At 39.4% G+C, this 22,304-nt stretch overlaps 1 protein-coding gene across 3 annotated transcripts in view; it reads right to left on the minus strand.

Annotated features, from left to right (window-relative positions):
• The window catches only part of MTUS1 (microtubule associated scaffold protein 1), a 116,259-nt gene that overhangs the window by 90,597 nt on the left and 3,358 nt on the right, over positions 1-22,304 (minus strand). The window contains exon 1 of one of the 3 annotated variants that reach the window (XM_063135567.1): positions 7,997-8,048. The exons of the other annotated variants lie outside the window; for them this stretch is intronic. The gene's annotated coding sequence lies outside the window, so the exon portion shown is untranslated. Of the gene's footprint in view, positions 1-7,996; positions 8,049-22,304 lie in introns of those variants that run through there. 3 annotated transcript variants of the gene reach the window in all.

The following is a 22,304-nucleotide window of genomic DNA, read 5'->3' on the forward strand; positions in this document are numbered from 1 at the left end:
TTATCGAGAACCTTGAAAACCTGATCTTCTATTCATGTTGAATAAATGAAGCAGCTTTGCCTAATTTCTGTCGCTTTGTAATTGTATAATCCAAAATAATCAAAGGCTTAGGAACCAAGAAAAAGATCAGAGCTAAATCAGAACACAACACTTAGTGCAGAGTGTGTGAGGTGTGAACATATTACACAGTCCTTTTTTTCTCCATTCTACCAAGCAAGCAAAACCTTTGCTCCTAAATCTTCACCTGACCTCTCATTGGACATTTCCATGCACTTAACATAGTATGATGCTTAGTGATATTGACTTTTACTTCAAACTACTTTTGTACACACAGGGGTAAGTCCACTCTCAGATTGATACACAACTTTTACACATCCAGATCTGATGTGAGAGTTTAGTAGCTTCCCATCAGTATTCACATTGCCCCTGCATTACTGGTTTCAATTGGCTCCAATAGTTTGCCAGTTATAACCATGCCTATTCCACATATAGAATACCCTCAAAAGCCCACCGCCCAGCCATCTAGAAGACAACACTACATTAACGGAACACCAGGCAAATTGTTTTTATTAACCTTTTATAGGTATTTTATTGTAAGCTGCTTTAATGACCTTTGGGGCCAGAAATGTAGCCAATACATTTAATGCACAGACTAAATATAAAAATATTTTATTTTGATGAATGACATCCAGTTGGAATTAAAAATGGTTTTACCCCTGGGATTCAAGATCATATTCTTGTACTTCATTTGATAGCACATCCATGCTTAATAGGTGATAACAGATTTGAGATCTTTGTAATTAGATATATGCCTCTTATAGCCTTCTGTCACATTTGCCTTTAGAAGAAAAAAGCATTTGTGTAACCAGTAAAATACTGCACAGCCACTTATAATTCACATCATGCTTCCTCATCAGTCTCTTCCACTCCTTTCTTCAAAGCAGATGTTGGGGAATACTAGCAGAGTGTTTTGTATCCTCTTGGGATTCTTGTGTTCTGCAGCTTCATAGGGAAGGATGGTTTTAAGCTGGGGTTGGCAGGACTCCAATTCCCATTAGCCCCAGCTAGCATGGCTAATAGTCAGGGATGATGTGAACTGGAGTCCAACAATATTTGGAGAACTGAAGGTTGCCAAACCCTGGCCTCCAGCTTTCTTAAGGAACGACTGTCTCATTTCACCTGATGGCACATGGTGGGTCAATGGCTATGAAATATTGCTGTCTGTATACAGTTTTTTGAGTAACTCTTCCTCAATTTAATAGAAGCTGTATTCTATTAAATCCTGTTCTCAGTTTTACCTTTAAATTTCTCTGGGCATTAAGCAATCTTTCACAGTCCCTCATGAACATTTTATTTGAGTTTCTTAAACACACACAAAAAACCTAATACTGCAAAAGTGTCTTCTCTAACCAGGACACTGTCCCACCATCGCTTTCCTCAGAGCTGAGCTACAGAGTGCTTTTCTACACAAGTGATTTATTGCATGCTCATGATTGGTCACACATGGAAGTTAGCAGATCCTTTACAAGACATCATCAACCTCCAGGACATCTTCCATGCTTCCCCCTTTATCCTGCTTTGAAAAAGATCAAAGATAATGTGAAAAGGGACATTATTCTGATCTATTAGCTGTGTGAAATGCTGCCATAGTGCTATAATGACAGTGCCATCTAGTGGCTGTAAATTGAAACATATAGGACTTGACGAGGAAGGGCTTTCCTCAATTCAAACCACGTGTCCACCATGTAAATGAACCCATCGTAACCCCACAATTTATTTATTGCATTTCTATACCACCCAATAGCTGAAGCTCTCTGGGCGGTTCACAAAAATTAAAACCATGAAGACAACAGTATAAAAACACAGCATAAAAGTACAATATAAAAGCACAACCAGGATAAAACCGAGCAGCAACACAGAGATTAATGCAGATTTAAAATACAGATTTTAAAAAAGTAAAGTTTAAAAACTAAGATGACAAACTGCCCAGAGACCTTCGGCTATGGGGTGGTATATAAATGTAATAAATAAATTAACTGTTACAATACTGAGAAAATAAAAAGGACTTCACCTGGCGTCGAAAAGAGTATAACATATGTGCCAGGTAACCCCACAAAGAAACCAAAAGCAGAAAGTTCCAGTAAAGATGTGGGTTTTTGCTTAATGTGGAGAAGCTCAGAGTTTAGTGTATTTAATCAGTGGGATTATTAACTACTAGGCCCACTTCCTCATTGCCATTATTTTCTCTTCATAGCCTCTTCAGCTTGACAACCCTGTTCTCCATGCCAAACATCACTGAGTAGGAGAGAGCCAATCATGCAAAAGACAACCTTTGGGAGGGGACCATGTGCCACTGCCTATGTGTCTTCACTTATTACTTAAATATTTATGAAGTGTCAACTCTTCTATACACTTTTGCCTTTGGCGTCTTCTGAGGTATTATCCCCAGGACCTACTACTTGTGACTCACTCAAAAGACTTCTTTGGCAATGGTTTCCTGAATCACTATTTGGAAATAATACCCTTGTGTGGTGGCAGGATCACTTGCTAACTCTGCTTATTTGAACTTCTAATCCACCTTTCCCTGAAGGCTCAAAAGCAGGAAAAACATTCAACAACCCTATGTCACCCTCTTGCAATGACAGTATATAACAGAGGTCAGAGGCACTCTAAACATTAACAACACAATCCTACATGTGCCTATTCAGAATTAAGCTTATTCCCAAGTAAAGTGAGTATAAGATTGCAACTTATAGTATGCTGGGCTTAATAGAAAGGGATTTTAATATATGAATTGAGTATAAACCAGTCTTCTCCAACCTGGTGCCCCCCAGATGTTTGGGGCTTCAACTCACACCAGGCCCAGCAAGCATAGGCAATGGTCAAGAATCCTGGGAGTTGTAACCCAAAACATCTAAAGGCACCATACTGAGGATTCCTGGCCTAAAACTTCAAACTTGATTTTACTGCAAATTTTCTATTTAGCCTTCACTTGACATACATAGGGTTGGCACCTCTACCAGAGAAGACAAAAGTATTGATTATCAGCATATGCCAAAAGGCTGAGGAGGAAGGGTTAATAATGCTGTCCAAAGAAACTCCAGTTAGCCATCATAGGAACTGCATGAGTAGAATATTCATAAGCCGCTCTCCATCTCTGTTGAGCAGCAAGGTTCAAGTTAGCTCCTGCTACCAGAAACATGAGACACAGGAGGGGTATTTCTTTGCCTCTAAATGGGAGTGGATCCTTTACAGAGCACCATTTACCTCCTTACACTGGGAAGCCAGTGACCACAGTATTCTTTCCCTCCTTAATTTAAGAAATAAATCTGCTTAATTTTGGAGTTCTAAATGGTCAGGGCATGCTGTAATCTTTGGCTGCCTAGCACTGTACAGCTATGATCAAGTACATAGCAAAGTGCTTGCCTCTTTCATTACTAGAGATATCTAGTTAAACAAACATAGTCAGGCCTGTTTAGATTTTAGACTTATCGTAACTTAGAAGCCACATACTGCCCGACCCTCTAAGTTCTGACATATTGACGTGACAGTAACGGTTATGTGCATTTTAATTATAAGAACATTTGATATAAAACACACACACACATGGGATTAATCTAAATATTTTATAGTGCCAATGTAGCTAATACAGAAACCAAGTTATTTGCACACCACAGTAATGCCTGAAAAATCTGTACAGGAGCAGTGTTGAGTCAAGAATCCCAAGAAAACACCCTGTTTTATAAGGGTTGTAAATGATTTCCTGGAATGAAGTTATGCAAGTATTCCTGACAATGCACACACCACATCTAACTGTTTAAAAGGCATTAAAATAATAACAATACCCCACCAGTACAAGGGGCCTCAATTTATGTTGGCAGAAATAGTCTTTTTGGCACTCTGCAGTATGAAGCTGCAAGAAACATTCAATAATTCAGAAGTTCCAGTAAAGCCACAATCTCCTCCATGAGTCAAGCCAAGAAATATGTTTATCTAACAACACTCAAATTCATCTGAGATGTTAACATCTTGCACTACAGTGTTGAGAGGAAACCTATGAGAATTCCTCTAAGGACCACATTTAAGCTTTTTGGGAGCTCATTCAGAAAGGACTGGAACTCTCTTGCACTCTTAATCCTCACACTCAGAGAACAAACTCCCAATTGCACAATCAGAAAGCATTTCCACTTGTCTGAAAGAAAGGACAAAGTTTCCTTCTGGCACTAAACCTCAGGGGGGCATTTCAGGGAGAACTGTGAGTGAACAGTTGCCACTGGGGTTCTGGAGGGTGTCTTTATGATGCTACTTTGCTGCTTGGTTCCCACAAGAACCCGCAGCTTTGCAACTGCAGGCTGGTAACAATAAATCCTGAGGGCAGGAGGGAGCGCCGGCTATCTGGGCAGAAAAGCCACAGCACCAGCTGCCATTTGGCTCATTGACCCTGCTCCCTGCCCTCTGCCCTACCTTCCTGTGCTTACCTGGACCTACCCTGGGCTTCAATCTGCCCCTAGGAACACGCACTGGCTCAACCTGAACTGAGGCCACAACTGAGAGATGAGGAAAGAACATGGTGACCTCAGAGCAACTTAAAAACTCATGGTAAATCAACACTGCGAAGAAGTGTTTCTGGGGAAGAAGCCCGATGTAACTGCGAACTGGCAGCTGCATCACATAAACAACACAGCAGCACTGCGCAGACAAAACAGGCTAAATAAGGCACACAGACAAAACCCTGGTCAGGCATATAAAAAGGAGACTGCTTTTTTCTTCTTCTTGTAATGGGAAGACTGAAAAATCTGAATGGTAGTGGAGGCTGAAAACAAACAATAGTTTATTCCAAAAGTTAAAGTTACAGCATAGAGGGGTCACTGCTAGCACTGTGTTCATCCATTCACATTTGCCTCTGGGAAACCATTTTTCCTATTGTTCAGAAAAAAAACACCTGTAAAACCTCTTTGACCAAAGGCAGGAATGTGACAAAATAAAGGTATGAACATCATGGGAAGTAATAATTTTCACAAAGCACTTTCAACTTTCATTTGCCTCATATGGAGTCCAGTCATTTGTTTCATGTTTAACTCTAAGATTTGAAATAACTGATGCTGGTGATCGTTTTATGATTATACTAGCTGATATACCCGGCGTTGCTCAAGCCCCCTAAGACATATCTGTGAGGTAATCATCTTAAAGTAGTAGTCCAGTACTAGGCCTGCGAGTTACCTTTTAAACAAATTAATTTTTTTCCCCCATCTCTCTTTCTCACCCCCGATGCAGGCCAGGCCCGCCTTGCAGCCGCAGGTCTCCATGGCCTGCTTGACCATCTTCTGCTCAGGGCTCTTGGCAGGAACTTGCCTCCAAGGGCAGCTGGGTCAAAGGCCTGCGCCTACCTCAGCCTGTGCTTCTCGCCCACCAAGTGCTCTAGTAGGAGGCTATACTGAAGCACCAGGGCCAGCCTGGGCACTTGTCCCATTCGTCGGGCCTACTCAGGCCAGAGGAAAAAGACACCGCCATGATTTTCCCTGGCCCCACAGAAAATGAAAACTACAACTCCTGGCATGCCTTTCACCGACTGACTGACTGATAATTAGCTTAGTTGTTGTCGTTGGCCATAAGCTGGGCTGCTTCAACCATAAGCCGGGCTGCTTGGCAAACACAGGAAGTTAAAGGAAGCTCTGAAAAAGGACTCTATCTTTCTCCATACATAAAAGGCTTAAGCCTGGATTCCCATGTATCCAGGGCATGTGAATATCCCATAAGAGTTATTAATAATATATGGATGGTTGCAGCCTGTCTCTGAGGAATATATACAAAGGTGTCTTGCAGCCTGTCCTACCTTGCAGGGTTGGAGATATGTGACACTTCATACTGTCTACATTCCAGTTACAAACAGATTGCGTAGGTGCTGTCCAGGAGACATATCAGGTTTAATAATTAGCTTTGGTTGGGTTTTTTTAAAAGAGCAATAATTGTATGAAGGCACAGGAATACTATTAAAAACACCATTCATATTACCGATATCACTTCAGCAGCTTCTGCTAACATAGATACAATAATATTTTTGTACCATGGCAGACTTTTAAAACAGATTCAAGCCAATTATATGGGAGGCCAAGAAGAAGAGATGTTTTCATCTCTAAAATGTTAACCACAATGGTTTTTAATTTAGATTGCACATAGTATGAATTCATATAACCCATACAGCAAGATACTAATTTAAGTGTGTGCATACACTCATGCACACACACACACACACACTGTACAGTAGGTTACATTAAGATCTGGTTTAATTTAAGTAACAGAAGCAATATTCTCAGGCACATAAATCTTCAGTGATTTTTGTAGACATCAAGCTGACTTTACCATCTGTACTACATCACCATTGCCGCTGTCACACAGGAAGCAGCTACAATTATCCAGAGTAAAATATTATCTCATTTTAAAACACTAAACATTAACATTGTTGCAAGTAACTATAGACAGGCCTACTAAACAATGCATGCTGTGTTTTGCTTCATATGCCTGAAAACTATTCCCCCACATGTTTATAATGAGTCTTAATCTGATTTAAAAATGGCGCCAACAGTATAGTCTTATATAAGTCTATTGAGTTCAATGGAGCTTATTCCCAGGTAAGTGGGTATAGGATTGCAGCCCTTAAGAGTTAATTCTAAGTAGATACATATATGATTGTGCTGAGAATCACTGAACAGTCTTCTTGAAACACATTTAAAACTGCTAAAGAACAAATGGTATATTTTTTTAAAAGGCCAACTTTATTCAGATTAAATCAAACCCCATTCACCACTATACAATGAACTGAATGACACAGGCATACTTTCTAATCTATGTATTACAAAAAACTATTTCACTTAATGTATTTGATTTCCCTAATTAATGCTCTATTGAAATTAAATCATACAACGACCTACATCACACCGTTAATCCAATTCTAAACCTTGGAAATTGTAGACCTTTCTTTTCCTGTCTAAGCATGCATAGGATTGCACCGTAAGTTAATTAATACTGCAATCTGACCTCCAATTTTATCTGCTGTTGTCCAACTGCATTTTTAGGTTGTACATTTATTCTATTTTATGTATTCATGTTTTGTGTAAGCTACATTATGGGGTTTTTTTGCTAAAAGATAGGGTATAAATTAATTTACTTCTGCATAAACACTCATATGACATGCAAGACCCTTCCCAGTATTTCAAGAGTGATGTTTAGTTTTAGTTTTATTATATCCTCCACTCCTTTAATATATGCTCCACTCCCAGGACAATCATCTGAGGTGCAGCAGTGGGGGATGGGGTGGGAAAGACCCTGTGAATTCCGTAACAATTTGTAAAAGCTTTAATCATTTTTCAAATTGCTTGTTTGGGAAGTTGTCAATTTCTCTCGTGAAAGCATAAAAGACAATCAGATGAGCATTTGTCTGGTAGACAAGAATTTTGAAAGAAAGTAGTTTTAATTCTATAGAGCAGTATCATTCCACTCAGCAGCACAAAGTCAAACAAAGGTGAAGACAGCTGTATTCCAAGATGGCCATTTTTCCTTACTTTGCTAATTTGTTATTTCTTCGTTTGATCGTCATCTAAGAAACACCTACTTGTGCTCATTCTTGCAAAGGGATCAGTCACTTTTGGGGATATTTAACTTCAACAACAACATCATGTATTAAGTCACTTATTTCCCTTAGAAAGTTTTTACTTTCAGGAACACAAGGCCCTAATACTGTGTTTTCCAAATGCCTTGTTTCATAAAACATGCTAAGAAAGTTTTAAACAATATAATCTATGCCAGCTTCCATTAATGTATAAGGTATACTATGATCAGAGCAGTAAAAAATAGTATTAATGTATTTTTCCAGCCAGATATCATACAGTGGAACAAGATACAACTGATTTCTCCCCAAATTTAATGCTTAAAAGTTAGTAATATTTAGAATGAACTTCCATTTCCTCACGAAATTAAATAGATGAAATAAAATACTTACCAAGCCTTATTGGCAGTATGCAGATTCTGTTCTTGGAATACATTAGCAGAAAAAGCCACCACTGGGGTAGGAAAAATGCAGACTGGTTTTTTTGGGGTTGTTTTTTTTTTTACAAAGACTTCTCTCATGAGGCGACTGTAGTCAGAGATCAGATCAGCAGTGCAGCAGTAACAGGGCAGAGTTTAGTAACTTTTTTTTCCAGCTGAAGAATTTTCCTGGGACTTGCTGCCAACCCTGCATGAAGGGCTAGTTGTTTGCCAGCAGCGCACTGCCCATTAGATCTCGCCAAGCCTTTCATGGCTTTTGAGGAGGGATAGTGGCACACAGACGTCGCCGTGTTGTACCGCCACTGCAAGCCCCATAACATTACTTACAGTGAAAGGAAAACACAGCTTGACAAACTGAGCAATTGGTTAGCCATTTAGATGTGGGAGGAGCATACACCATTAGCATTCAATGTTGCCTAGCAACTACTGGAAAACATGATTTCCAAAAACCTTTGAATCTAGGGAGAGGGGAACTCAATATTGCCTAGTGTAGTGCTATAGAGCAACCCTTTAAAAGCAATAAAGTTTTTTTTTATCCAAGCATAATCACCACAGCAGTACTTTTAGAAGTATAGACACTTTTGCATAAAATTATGCACAGGGTACAATATTTTGAGTGTTAATCGCTTCTTAAAGTGGCAACTTTTCAAGCTACTGCTGCTCAATAATGAGAAAGGCCATACCCATTTCACCTTCTATAATTAAAAGGAACTTTTTTGGTAAACAGTTGCATACCAAATACAGCAGGGATCTTAAGCACACTTGGAAATAAATTCCTCCTGAGTATAGAAGTCAAGACTTGGCTTTTATGACCTGTTCAGACAACATGCCAAGCCAGCATTTTGGGCTAAACATTATGGCTTAGCATGTCTTGTGAACCATGTGTGAACCATTTCTAACTATGGTAGCTACATAACCACAATTTAAATATGCTCACTATGCATTTGCTGCAAAAGGGTTGTCAGTTTAACCATGGCTTAGTTGTCTGAACAGGACCAAAGTGTCTTTAGTACCAGAATATAAAGTGAGAACTTTTCAGTTTTGTATGTGCATGTTCTCTCTTTCTCTCTGTCACTGACACACACATGCACACACAAAGTATAAGTAGAGAAGACTCCTGTCAATAACCAGTCATTCTAAGCATTCATTTTTTATTCATCTCCAGCAGGTTCCCAAATTAGTACCCTTCAGATGCCCTGGACTTCAAATCCCATAAGCCCTAGCCAGCATGGGCAATGGTCCAAAATCCTGGGAGTTGTAGCCCAAGGCATCTGGAGGACACCATGTTAGGAAAGGTTGATCTCCAGCTTATCCCTCTCTCTGCAATTGTTGTGAATGGAATGAATTTCTAAAGATATTATAAATAATGTACATGTAGAACATCAGATTCAAGCAAAGCAGATATTTTAAGATGAATTTATACCACTGCCAGTTCAAAGTGGTTAATTCCTTGTGGATGAGCATGCATGTGCATGCACGCACACACACAAACTCAATTCTCTTGCCTCCTACTGGTTTAAGCAGCCATTCCCTCTTGCCAGGGAATCTTGGGGACTTTCGTTCTGTGTGGAGAGGTGTCAGGTATCTTTAACAATTTCCAAGAGTTTGGGCTTGAGGCAGGACTACTATAAACCATTCAATAAATCAAAAAATGTAAGTAGTATAGATAGTGCCTAAAGCTTTCTTACACTTTGCTAATATATCCTGTGAACCACTTACATAGATACACCAAGAACCTCATTTCAAGAACCACTATTTTAAAAGGCCCCATTCAGTTACCACTAATGCAGTGGTGGTGAACATATGGCTCCCCAGATGTTTTTGGATTTTAACTCCCATCAGCCCTAGAAAGCATAGTCAATGGTGAGGGGTGATGAAAATTGCAGTCAGCAGTACTTGAGATCCCATCTTTTCACTAGTGGCATGGGAGCCATGTCCCAATAGAGGTGCTTGCTACTCCCTAGTCTAAAGGGTTAGTTTTCACTGAGAGACAGGAAGATGCCAGAGTACATGAGAAACATCTAGAATACCAAATACCAAACTTCAAATTTTCCTTTATATAGCAGCTCCAGCCATGATTAGATTCAGCTCAGTTTTGCTTTCCTTCATACTTAACACAGCTTCTTCACTTCATTTTGTGAAAGAGTACCCATTAAGTGCTTGCTTTATACATTTTATTACAAAGTCTTGAAATATTTAGTATAACAACTAATATGCTACTGAACTTTTAAAAACAAAACTTCTTTAAATGGTTTTCTGAACAGAATCCGTATTTACATATTTCAAAGTTTCTACAGAATCATGCTCAGCATCTAGATTTACTGGAGGACCACGTAAGTAGCGACTGGGAGGCCAGTATGCCAAACACCACTCTGAAGTGGCTGCTGGCTTGAATTGTTCCCACTATGTCATTCCATCCAGATCCCTCACTGGGTTGAGGAGGACGAGGAGCAATCGCCCCTCTGGTGGCCTCTAGTTGTGAATCCCTACTCAAGGGAAACACTTTAGTGTTCCTAACCCAACAGCCTTCTTCTAACTTTGCGAATACATTGGACTTTAAACAGATATCATATCTGAGTATAATAACTATAAACTACTTCATGCAGTTGCAAAATGCCAGATTATTTCATCTCATTTTCTGCTGTAGTATCAATAAAGTTAAGCTGATACATCATCAGAACAATTTGTGTGGATAAAACTGTCTCTAATAAGTTTAAAAACAGGGCTTCATTTTGTAATGTGGTTTAAACCAGTTAATTTTATTACAGTTCAGCCGGGTTGCTCCACATCGACTCTTAACCATGGTAGCAGAGGCAAAAGAACAACTGAAGTGGTTATTAGATCACAGTTCTTCAGGGGTGGGACGGGAAATAATGAGTATTACAAGCTGCCTCACTATAGAAGCGGTTATTCTCTCATGCTGCATATAAATAACTGAACAGTATTAATAGTACCTTTACTCTAACCAGAGACTGCTATACACAAGTCCTAAATATAACTTACACTAGTGTTATTGAGTGACCTCCACAGAATTTCTCTCTTATCAATGTATCTAGTTTAAGAAGTTAGCTTGATGTGACTGCAGTGGTGTCTCCTGCAGTTTTTACTTTACATAGCTCCCCACTACTGGAAATCAAGCAAATGCTGATGTGAGTTCATAAAACATGCAGCTACTGTTTCCATTTTGCAAAGATCTTCTAAAGCCATCATTAGCAAACAAGGCTTGCGGATGCCATCAGCTACCCTTACATCAAGGTAACTTTTATCTCTAATAGAAATATCATCAGATAGATATTGAAAAGAAACAGTTGGCAAATCTGGAGCCCTACACCTTTTTTCACTTCATTGGAACATGAGCCACACAGTTTAGACATTTTAATTCTGGGCCAGGGTCCAAAGAACTATTTCAGCTCATGCAAGGAGTTTGCACTGGCCCTGTGGATCTTTCTTTCTTTACATTTTCACTTTGTTTGAACTGATCAGTTTTAAAACTGTTTGCCCTGCAAGAGGTAGCGGTGGTGGTATTTGTGAACGTAATTCTCTAGCTACCTCTGCCTCAGTGAACTAGTTTTATGTTTCTTTGGATTCTGGCTACAGTTTCAATTCATCCTATTCAAAATAAATGTTTTCTTGTTGACCTAAATGTAAATCTGTTAGAAGATAATGTGGACAATGTAACAATATGAAACACACTTGATTCACATTATTAATGTTGCATTTCCTGTGAGTAACAGCAACAAGTATCAATACTACTTCATCTTGCCTTAAAGGAGTGAGGCCTTTAATGACAGACCTCCTTAGCCTTCTGCAAGTATGTTTCTAATGTTGACACATAGGAGTGATACAAAACACATAGCATACTGTTTCAGCGTAAAATAATTATATTTGCCAGAAGACAGGCAGCAAACAATTTACACCTAATGATAGCAAGTTGGTAGTGTTTTAAAAGACTTCACAATCATTCAAAAGTGAGCAGAAGCACCAACATATCAACCCACTAAAACAGATAGGTTATCAACTGACAAATTCTGTGCATGTCTATTCAGAAATAAGTCCCACTGAGTAAAATAAGGCTTACTCCCAGGCAAGTGTAATAGGATTGAAGCCTAAATTAGATTAAAACTGGGAGGGGCAGTGCCTTAGTAAGAGAGAGAGAGAGAATCGTCACTGTAATGAGAATTTTAATTACTTCCTTAAAAGTGAAAAAGCATTTCACCATTCATCTTCAAGCAGAAGACAACCAACCAAAGAGGTCAAGAGACAGCTAAGGCAGCAACAAGCAAGAAAAGGAAATTCAGGAACCAGAATTTGCAGCTCCAGGCAAAAGGATGGAAAAAGTTAACGAACAGACATGACTAGCTATGTTTGATTATTAATCATACTTGTAATTCCTTTAACCCTTTCCCAACAATTTTATGAATTTCACAAGAATTCAAAGAATTTTGTTTTACTAGTTTCAGTGTAAAACATTAGCTAAATCTAGTCTTCCAAAAACTCTCTTTCAAAAAAAGACAGTTACAACACTTGCTGGGATGCAGGGGCACAAACTGCCTCTTCCTTATCATTTTACTGTACTATTTTGAACTGCATTTGGCATGCAAAGTTGGAGGGGAACATGTTAGGAAGTGGAGGGGAATAAGAATATGTACAACATATACAGAGCTAAAGGACAACTATGGCCCCTGCAACTGAGAAAGGACTGATGAGCTAGATGGATAACTGGCTTCTCTGTGTGGGAAGTAGATGGCACCATAGCAACAGGCTCTTTTTCTGGTCTGCATTTGCATTTTGAAATAAATAGCTTTGTATCACCCAATTTCAAGTTTTTGTCCAAAATTATTTTATTTTATTACTACTAGTTACAGATAACAGAAAATATAATACAGGGAACGGACTAAGCACTCGGTCCCATTTTTATATGCTCAAAATCTCCCTCCAGAAGTAGCTTATTAGAAAAAAGCAGGCATTATTGGACTTTTGTTACATACATATCTATACAAAGTTAGTTAATTCCCAAGATTGATCTTCAATAGTCAATGACTTGCAGTTGAATGTGCAAACTCCAACTCCAATGAATAGCACTATGCTATCTGTGGTGAGCATTCATACTTGCACTGCCATCAAGATGCAAGCAAGATTCTGGAACACTGTTAGGTCCCTCCAAGGAACCCAGGAAGAGGTGTTTCCCAGCTCTGCTCCATTTTGTTGTAGATGCCAGTGACTGCATCGCATCAGGACCCTTTGGCATGCAGTCCCCCTAAAAGGTATGTTCTGCTTTCATTCTCTGCTTCTCCACGGTGGGGCTAACCACCATCTATTTCCAGCTGAGTGCTCTTTATTGCCAACCAACAAGGGAGTCACAAGTTACAACCTCTCTCTCAAAGCAAAATGTACTCAGATTGTCTCAAGTGATGCTTTCATTTTGTTAAACAGTCCTCTTCTCCTCCAGTTGTGCAAGCTTTCTTTTATGAATAGTAATAGAGTTTGTACAAGATTTGGAAGGAAGTTCATATGTGTTAAATATGTTCCATGTGGGATGGATGGATCTGGGAAGGCAATGTTGTCCCCAGCCCCCCCCCCAAAAAACCCTATCCAATATATCACAGCAACAGGGGGTGTTCAGATGATCAACAAGGAAATAATGCAGCATTTGTTATTTACCCAACCCTGTGTGTGCTGGTTGTGAGACTGGGATTACCCTAATTACCTATACCGCATCATGGGTTGCTGTGACATGCGAAGTCAGTGCATGGCGCGGCAGTGGTTATTTTTCACCCACCCTACGATCCGTATTGCTAGCTATGGGTTGTAAGGTGGGTGAAAAGTCACCACTGCTATGCCACGTGCCAGGTTCAGATGACATCGCAACCCACAGCGCAAGTAATTAGGTCAATCCCGGTTGCATGACCAGCATGTATAGGGGTGAAGGAAACAAATGCTGTATTGTTTCCCCACTGATTATCTGAACCCAAACACTGAAAAAAGTTAGGGCAGAGGTATATGTCTCTTGTGCTGTTCAGTTTGAGAGATATCACAATAATCTTTGTCACAAGACATTTTACTAAGGAAAATCATTGCAAGAATGGAAATGGAAGTTCAGTATTCCTGAATGGCAGCTTAAGTAGGTTAAAGTCAGAGGGATCCCTGACTCTACCATCAACAAGTGTGTTGGCTAAATAAAGAACAGTAGCCCAAAAGAGAATCACATGGTGGTGCCAAAATGCAAGAGAGGAAGCATTAAAGTGAACAGACCTGAAAATGTTAGCTTGTTTTCAAAAGCAATGTTGAATCAATTTTTGAATTCCACAAGTCTGTAATACAGCAATGTAATGCAAAAACTTAATACTGGCTAGAATGCACATTTGATTCAGAAAGCAGAAGATCACAGTTTCCCCCACACAAACATTCTGTACCATTCCATAACTAAAAGTATACTTTCAATCAGTCATGAAAATGCTCTTTGTTTTAAGATGAATTAGACAATTAATTTTATATGACAGAAAAGCATTTAAGTTCTGCCTATACTTTTAGATTCTGTCATGGCTATCACCACCATTACATGGGGTCAAGCGCCCACATCAGGTGATGGAGCAGGAACAGGAGCAAATTGCACTGCTCTCCCCATCCTGCCCCTGCCAGGAGGGCCTGTCGTTCTATTGTGGGCAGTCATGACTAGAGTTGCTGCTGCCCACTTGCTTGTTTGGCCAGCCACTCCCTCCTACAAGCTATACTGAGAGGCTGAGCTCTTGCAATAGTTGGTGCACAAGGCCGGAGCAGCGGTCTTGCCACAGGGAGAAATGAACCCATGGAGGAGCATAGGCAGTGGTGACACCGCCAAAAACAGCGGCAGGCTGGCCAGCTGGGTGGGGAGTGAGACTGTTTCTTCTGCCGCCATATATCACCTGGTTCCCTCCCTACCTCAGCGAGCAACGGATTGCCAAGAGCAAAGGATTGCAGTCCTCTCTCCGACTGAGCTGCTGCCCTCCTGTGTCCCAACCAGCCCTGTGTTCCCTTCTGCTACTGTGAGGTTTGGAGGCACAGGGAAGGGAGAGAGAGACATGCTGTGTGCCTGTGTTGTCTTCTCTTCTCATTTCTCCCTCCAGCAGGATCAAGAAAGGCTAAAATGAACTCTCCTCTCCTAGGGTGGCTGGAATCTGAAAGACCGGCAGTGGGAGGGGATAATTGCATTGCCGGAAGATCCTTCCTGGCTAGAGGATTCAGCACCACCTTTCTGTGTCCAACTTCAGGAATGCTTGTTAAAACAATTTCTATCTGCCCCTACTTATTTTAGGGTGACCAACTGCCTTTTTTCAACAAATATGATGCAGTAACCAGGAAGCTGTTCTTTTGGTAAACATGGTGTCTGTGCATGCTTTTGTATGTGTTGTGTGACCTTAAAAACAGAGTTGCAGCATAATTCTAAGTATGTCTACTCAGAAGTAAGCCTCCACTGAGATCAACAAAACACACTCTGAGGTAAGTGTCTTTGGATTTCAACTTGAAAAAGAAGGGAGGTTAGGGAAAACGTGATACAGATGAAGGCATTGCAGAAATAGAATAGCAAGATACTGTGGGATGTTTAACCATATTTAAAGACTATAAGAAGTACAGTAATTATTAATTCCCCTAAACGTACAGAAGTGCCTCTCCTTCAATCATGCATAACTGAATTTACGTCCCAATCAAATAATCACAACAGTGAACCAACCAGGTTTTCCACTGGAAAACTCTTTACATGGTAAAAGATACTTATTTTAATTTTTTAATTAACATATATGTATTATCCTTTCCTATTACAAAATGGTGTTTACTCCTAAGTGTGTTCAGCATCAAGGTAGCAGAAGGAAATCCTATTTCATATCTGTAGTCATACTAGTATGACATGATGAGTTAAAGGAACTATCTTATGCATGGTTTAGATAGAAAAAAGTCCAACAACTCTTAGAACCCCCTAGTCAGCATGAGTGAGTTTAAACTGAGAAATGCTGCATGTGCATGTGGAATCTTTAAAAATATATATTAGTATTATTGCTCTAGTATCAAGAATGTAGCAGCTGTGCAATGTAGAAGGTATACCTTCCATTTGAAGTGAAGTGATGCATTTTAAAATAGAAAGGGCCCTATAAGGCTATTACAACCAGCATCCAAAATTGCTTAATACCATTGTAAACTATCACCTGATTATGCAGAGAGAAGCCAATTACTACACTTGGCTATTGTAGGTATTGAGGCTCCTGGCAAAGGAAAGGGTGGGTGCACTGGCTGCTGACATGTTCAATGGAGTGCCTTCTTTACCTGTTGCTTCTTCCAGGCTGGCCAAGGCCTCTTACCTGGATCAGGGGAACAGAAGTGGAACTGCAGCAAAAAAAAAAGGATGTGAGTAGCAATGTTTGGACTAGGGGCAAAGTAATATATGAGTGTGTAGTGTGGCTTGGCTTGCTAGAGTGTGTCTGGATTTCCTTGGCTCTTACAGCATCTTCCTGGATTGCACTTATTGGTTGCATGCTCCACAAGGCCAGGCTCTGGTGGGTGCATAGTTCTCCATGACAGCAGGGGCTTGCACTTGCTAGAGAAAAGTGGAAAAATGTGAAAAAAACATAGGGAACTCTTCTTGTGTTCCTAAAGCCACAATGTGTCTTGTGGCACCTTGTAGACTCACACTTTATTTATTTATTTATTTATTTATTACATTTCTATACCGCCCAATAGCCGGAGCTCTCTGGGCGGTTCACAAAAATTAAAAACATTCAAAGTATAAAACAACAGTATAAAACCATAATATAAAATAAACACACACACACACACACACACATATATAGCATAATAAGCTTTCATCAACTGGCCTCAAGTGCCAAAATAACTTGACTGGCTTATGCACCGTGATTTGCGCTGCAGGGAGTGGGGGAGTGTGTATCGTCATTTCCTATTCTGCTGCAGGCAGCAAAATGTCTTGGGGCAGCCCTGAGTTCTGCATTGTGTATATTGCTTTCATAGTTTGGATTGTTTATAAAGAAAATGGCCTTAAGGACATTGATTTCCAAACTCAAAATATCTATACATCACTATTCCAAATTGCCCCTATTAATTCACTTGAAGAGGGATTTATTGTTACATCTTTTTGCTGTGGAGAAAATCGGAAGTAAATCTGAATTTTGTATGACTTTTTTAATGTGTTTTGTGTTTTTTGTCTTTTTGTATGTTTTTCTTCTTTCTGTATCGTGTTTGTAAATTGGTGTTGTTTTGAAATAATAAAAATTTAAACAGGAAGAGGGATTTATTCCAGCAACGTGATTTTAAGCTACTAACTTTAAATACACCATCTTTTCTTTGTGACAGGTTTACAGTATTATCCTATTAACTTTAAGCAGAGTTTTCCAGCCCGTAGCCTATCCACTATCACAGAAAGGAAGTTTCCTAAACTAAAGTAACATTGCATAACATGCAGCTTCAATGCTAGATTGCTTTGCTAGATCTCATCACTATAAAGTACTGATCTGTAAGGTAATCTTATGGATGCGATGCATTCCGCTAACCATAATTTATGACTAATGTCACAATTTTGAAAGAATTTGAGAGTTCACATTTGCATCACTTGATGCTAAACATAAATATTATAACTTGCATGCATTAAATATGTGATCAAATTGCACTACCAAGAAAGGAACTTCACACATTCAGGCAAAAGCAATGGAGAGATGTTTATGAATGTATGATCAACCTCAACTCATGTTGAAGTTTGTTTTTCAATCAGCAGCAACTTTATTCAAATAAAATGAATCTATAAAAGCAAAAGTTTAAGCAAGTTTTCTTTGCTACACTGGCTTTATTTATTTATTTATTCCAAGAGCATTCTTTTACAAGTCTTTAAAAAGATGCCTCTGATTCAGAATGCAACTACCAGTATGGGTTTCAACATGTTCAACATGTATTCACCATGAAATCTCCAGGAACTGGGGCTCAATCTACACAGATTTAGTGCAGTGTGAGAACACTTCAGAGTCCTTTGTGACGTATGACATTGTTGCCACCGTGTAGCTTCCCTCTCAAAAAGGCATTTTTTTAAGCCATTATAGTGGTTCTCCCCCTTAAATGCGGCTCTCCGTGTCCCATTCCAATGAATTAAATTCTGCACGCTGGGTGTGCCTACAGGTGTGTCTGTGATCTGATCAAGGGGTGGGGTCATCCCTTGTTTCTCCCCATTATTTTTTGCCAATGAAAGTAGTGTGCTTTTTGGACACATGTTAGGCTTCTTTTCACATGAGTTAGCACTAATTCACAGTAGAACTATTTCTCAACAGCACTGGTTCAAGCTCTCACTGCTGCCCTCCCCATTCCTTTTCTTCTGTTTATTTTTTACTTTGCAGAAAATAGCAATAGCGCTACTGCAAAATAGTGCTACCGCAGACTCTCACTACTGCTCTCCCCTTTGTTTTGTTTTTTAAAAAATGCATTAAATTGCAGTAGCACTATTGGGAAACAACGCTACAGCAGGCTCTCTGTACTGGCATTCTCCTCACTGCTGCTCTATATCATAGTAACACTATTGCAAAATAGCACTACTGCAGGCTCTGTGTTGTTGTTGTTTTTATTTTGCACTATATGTGTTTTTGATATGTGTCAGGTGGTGCTTTCTCTTACTGCTCCCTTCTCCACTGTTCATTTTTACTTTTTTTAAAAAGAACTATACTGCTCTTTTCACATCTTTACCGATTGCTACTCTGCAGTTTTAGCAGCCTTTTCCCCCATTCACAATATCGCAGTAACACTGCTTCAAGCATTCCCAATAGTGCAGTAGCCTGCTTTACCCTTTCACAATATGTAGCCTGTTTTCCCCATTCATAATACTGCAGTAGCCTGTTTCAAGCATTCACAATAGCACAATAACATGCCTTACCCATTCACAATACGTATTGCTGTTTTAACCTTTCACAATATCCCAGTGGTGGATGAAAGGGGAGAGGTATGTGATAAACTATGGGGGCTTAGTTATTTCCATTAAACTTCCCTCACTGGGGCATGTAACAAGTCATCATTGGCAGAGCAGAATCTATGAGGTTGATGATGTTCAGTTCAAACCCAACCCAAACCAAGCCAATTTCAAGTGTGGTTTGACCTGTGAAAGCAAGTTTTTTAGATAGTTTATACTCTGCTTTTCTTGCTTCGTGTGCCACTGATGGACCAAAGCTGATTCCATGAAAATCCAGATAAAACCATAAAAACTTCTAAATGTGTTACCATGTAGATTGAGCCCGGGGAATTATACAGCTATTACTATACCACCCTGATGGTGATCAGCAAACAAGCTGACCTGCTGCATTCTAGTTGGGAACTGCCCTTCATAACAGATTGGAGATTTTAAAAACAAAGAAAATGTTTCAGAAAGAACTATTACAGTTTCAATTAAATTCCATTTCCAGAAGATTCATTCACAGTCTTCAAAGCACACAGCCAAAAGCCTTGTCCATTACACCTCAGCAAACAACCGTCCACCCCCAAACCTTATGTAGAGAGCTACAATTGTAGCAGAGCTACAATTTATTGCTTTAGCTGAGCACAGCATACTTCACAACTGAAGCAGGAAATTATTAATTTTTATCTGCTCATTTTAGAAGTGTAGCTTATAAAACCCTGGACTGCACCCATGCTTGCCATCAACTAAATTTTAAGTTCTCATAGGCTTAAAAATAAACTTCCTCAAAAGCACACAACTCATATGACTACTTCTATTATTTCATATCATATACATTTATTTCAGAAAAATAGGACAACCCAGTTTGGTTAGAACCAAGTCCCAATATTTTCAATGGGGCTTGCTTCCAAGAAAACAAGCTTATGCCTGTAGCTTCTGACAGGTCCCCAATAACTCTCAAACATGACATACAAAGAGTGAATTGTTTTAACACCACAAATAGAACACAGGGTGTTCTATTTATTTGCAAAGAAAATAACCATATATATATATATATATATATATATATAGGTAGGCTGCTTATTCATAGTTTTCCTATCTTAACAGAATCTGCTCTCTTGCATACATACTGCAATAAAAGTTTATTGAACATCTGTTATAGTGTAACCCAATTTCCCCCCAATAACGTTGCAAGTGGTGCCTGGAAAATGTTTAACCCAGTGGCACTTTATATGCCAGCATACCAAAGCAAGGTACTTGAGGATTTCATCAGCTTATTCCAAGCAGCTGAATTTGTTGTGTATATTTCTTTAGTGGGTCATTAATTGCTCAGGGCAAGCTTGGTTTAAAAAAGCATTTTTGATCCTTTAATTTCTTAGTAAGCCTCAAGAAATCATTCACACACTACCTCTCCTTGGCCATGGAACAATGGTATCAGATCCAAAGTGAGTGCCCTTTAAAGTTCCCCTATCTCTGCCAGCAATGTTTTATATAAATAGAAACAAATGGAGGTATAAGCATTCAAAGCAATTAAGAATTTGTCTCCAAAGCTGGATGATCCAACTACCGTCTATGTCAAGAGGCATGATAGTTAGTTATAAGTGCTGCCACAGGAATTTGAAATATTCCATGGCCCCGCAGATGCTGTCTATGGGCTACAGGATTGCTACCCTTAGGGCTTTAAAGGTTACATCAACAAATTAAGCATGAAAGCAACTAGCAACCAGTGCAGGTCTTTCAAGACAGGTGTAATATGGCCTAGATACCATGCACTGCTTAGCAGCCTAGCTGCCTCTGTTTACACAAACTGAAGCTTCTTCAAGCACAGCCCCAAGTGGAGTGCATTAATACAGTCTAAACGTGATGTAACGATGGCATGAAAAATGGTTGTCAAGTCAGACCAATTCAGGAAGTGTTACAGCTGGTGCACCAAGCATAATCGCGCAAGAGCGCTTCAGCTATTGGGTGGTATAGACATGTAATAAATAAAATAAATAAATGCACTCCTTGCCGCCGCCACCTCCTGAATATTCAGGAACAGTGTAGGATCAAGGTTCTTCTAAACAGCATTTTAAATTGGCAAAGGCCTTGTTTATGCACTTCTGAGGATTTTTTTTCAGACTATAACTACACAATTGCAAAAGAAAAAGAAATAGCTAGCTGCTAGGATTGCTTCAAAACTTTTGATACACTCAGGTATGCTTTTGGGAACCACACTCATTCCTTGAAACATCTATGAAACACACATCCATCACTGTGAAATGTAACTAGGGCAAGACACATCTTCCAAGTTGAAACCCATGCCTTAAAACTAAGCACTTCAGTTTCCTGACTTTATTGGAAATGTGGGTGGCCTCAAGTTACAATTTATTAGCAAGTCACAATACACTGAATTCTCTGAGTTAAAAGGGGGGCAGGATTAAACTGCAAGACTAATCCATTTATGCTTTGACAGAGGTTCCTCTCGGGTCAAGGCTAAGGTCCTTGACTGTGAGGAAAATAAAGAGCATGCAATGAGGGTGGAGGGAGATTGAAATAGACAAGGATTCCTGTACCTAATCAACATTTCTTTTCCCCAGTGTAACATTTCACACAACCCAAATAACTCTTGCTGTTACTGAGCATATATAAAACATTTAATCATTTAACGTATGTTGTTGTTTTGTACCAACAATCTGTGTCTCATAGATCTATTTATTTGGCCAAGCTTTCCCACAAGAAAACATCAGACCTTGATGTTCTGTATAATGAGTTGAAGACCAAGTAAGTAATTAACTGGTAGGTACTGAGAAGATGAAAAACAAACTGGAAGACTCCCTTGCCCTTACAACCTACTCACAACCTTTCCTCTTGCACTTTTTACCTTCAACTATTAAGGTCAAAGACCAACTTTGGTAAAGGCCATTACATGAAAAGGCAAGTACTTAATTCAAGCACACCACAAACCATAAAATAGTTACTTTAGAAGCAATTCTCCAGCATTTAAATCTACACGTTCTCTAAGCATGAGTCGAGGACCAGATGGTAATGCCTTCTCTTTTGCACTTTTTCCACTGAACCATCAAACAACCTACTTATCTGCATCACCTAGATCTCTATTTATTTATTACTATCTCCACCAATAACATAGGCAAAAAATAACTTAGGATGAAGATCACATTCCAGATATGATTAACGCAGGCTAAATTGTAGAGACCAACCTCTTCTACCTACACATTCACAAGATCAGGTGAGGAACCCTGTGACTATGTTGGGCAAACTATCAAAGCACTATTAGAGACTGTATGAAAAGTGGGAAATGGAAAACAGGGATGGAAGCTGGGGGAGCACAGCTCCTCCCCACTTTTGAAAA

Source organism: Elgaria multicarinata, chromosome 10 (genome assembly GCF_023053635.1).
Source record: "Elgaria multicarinata webbii isolate HBS135686 ecotype San Diego chromosome 10, rElgMul1.1.pri, whole genome shotgun sequence".
In the NCBI taxonomy this organism is placed as follows: Eukaryota; Metazoa; Chordata; class Lepidosauria; order Squamata; family Anguidae; genus Elgaria; species Elgaria multicarinata.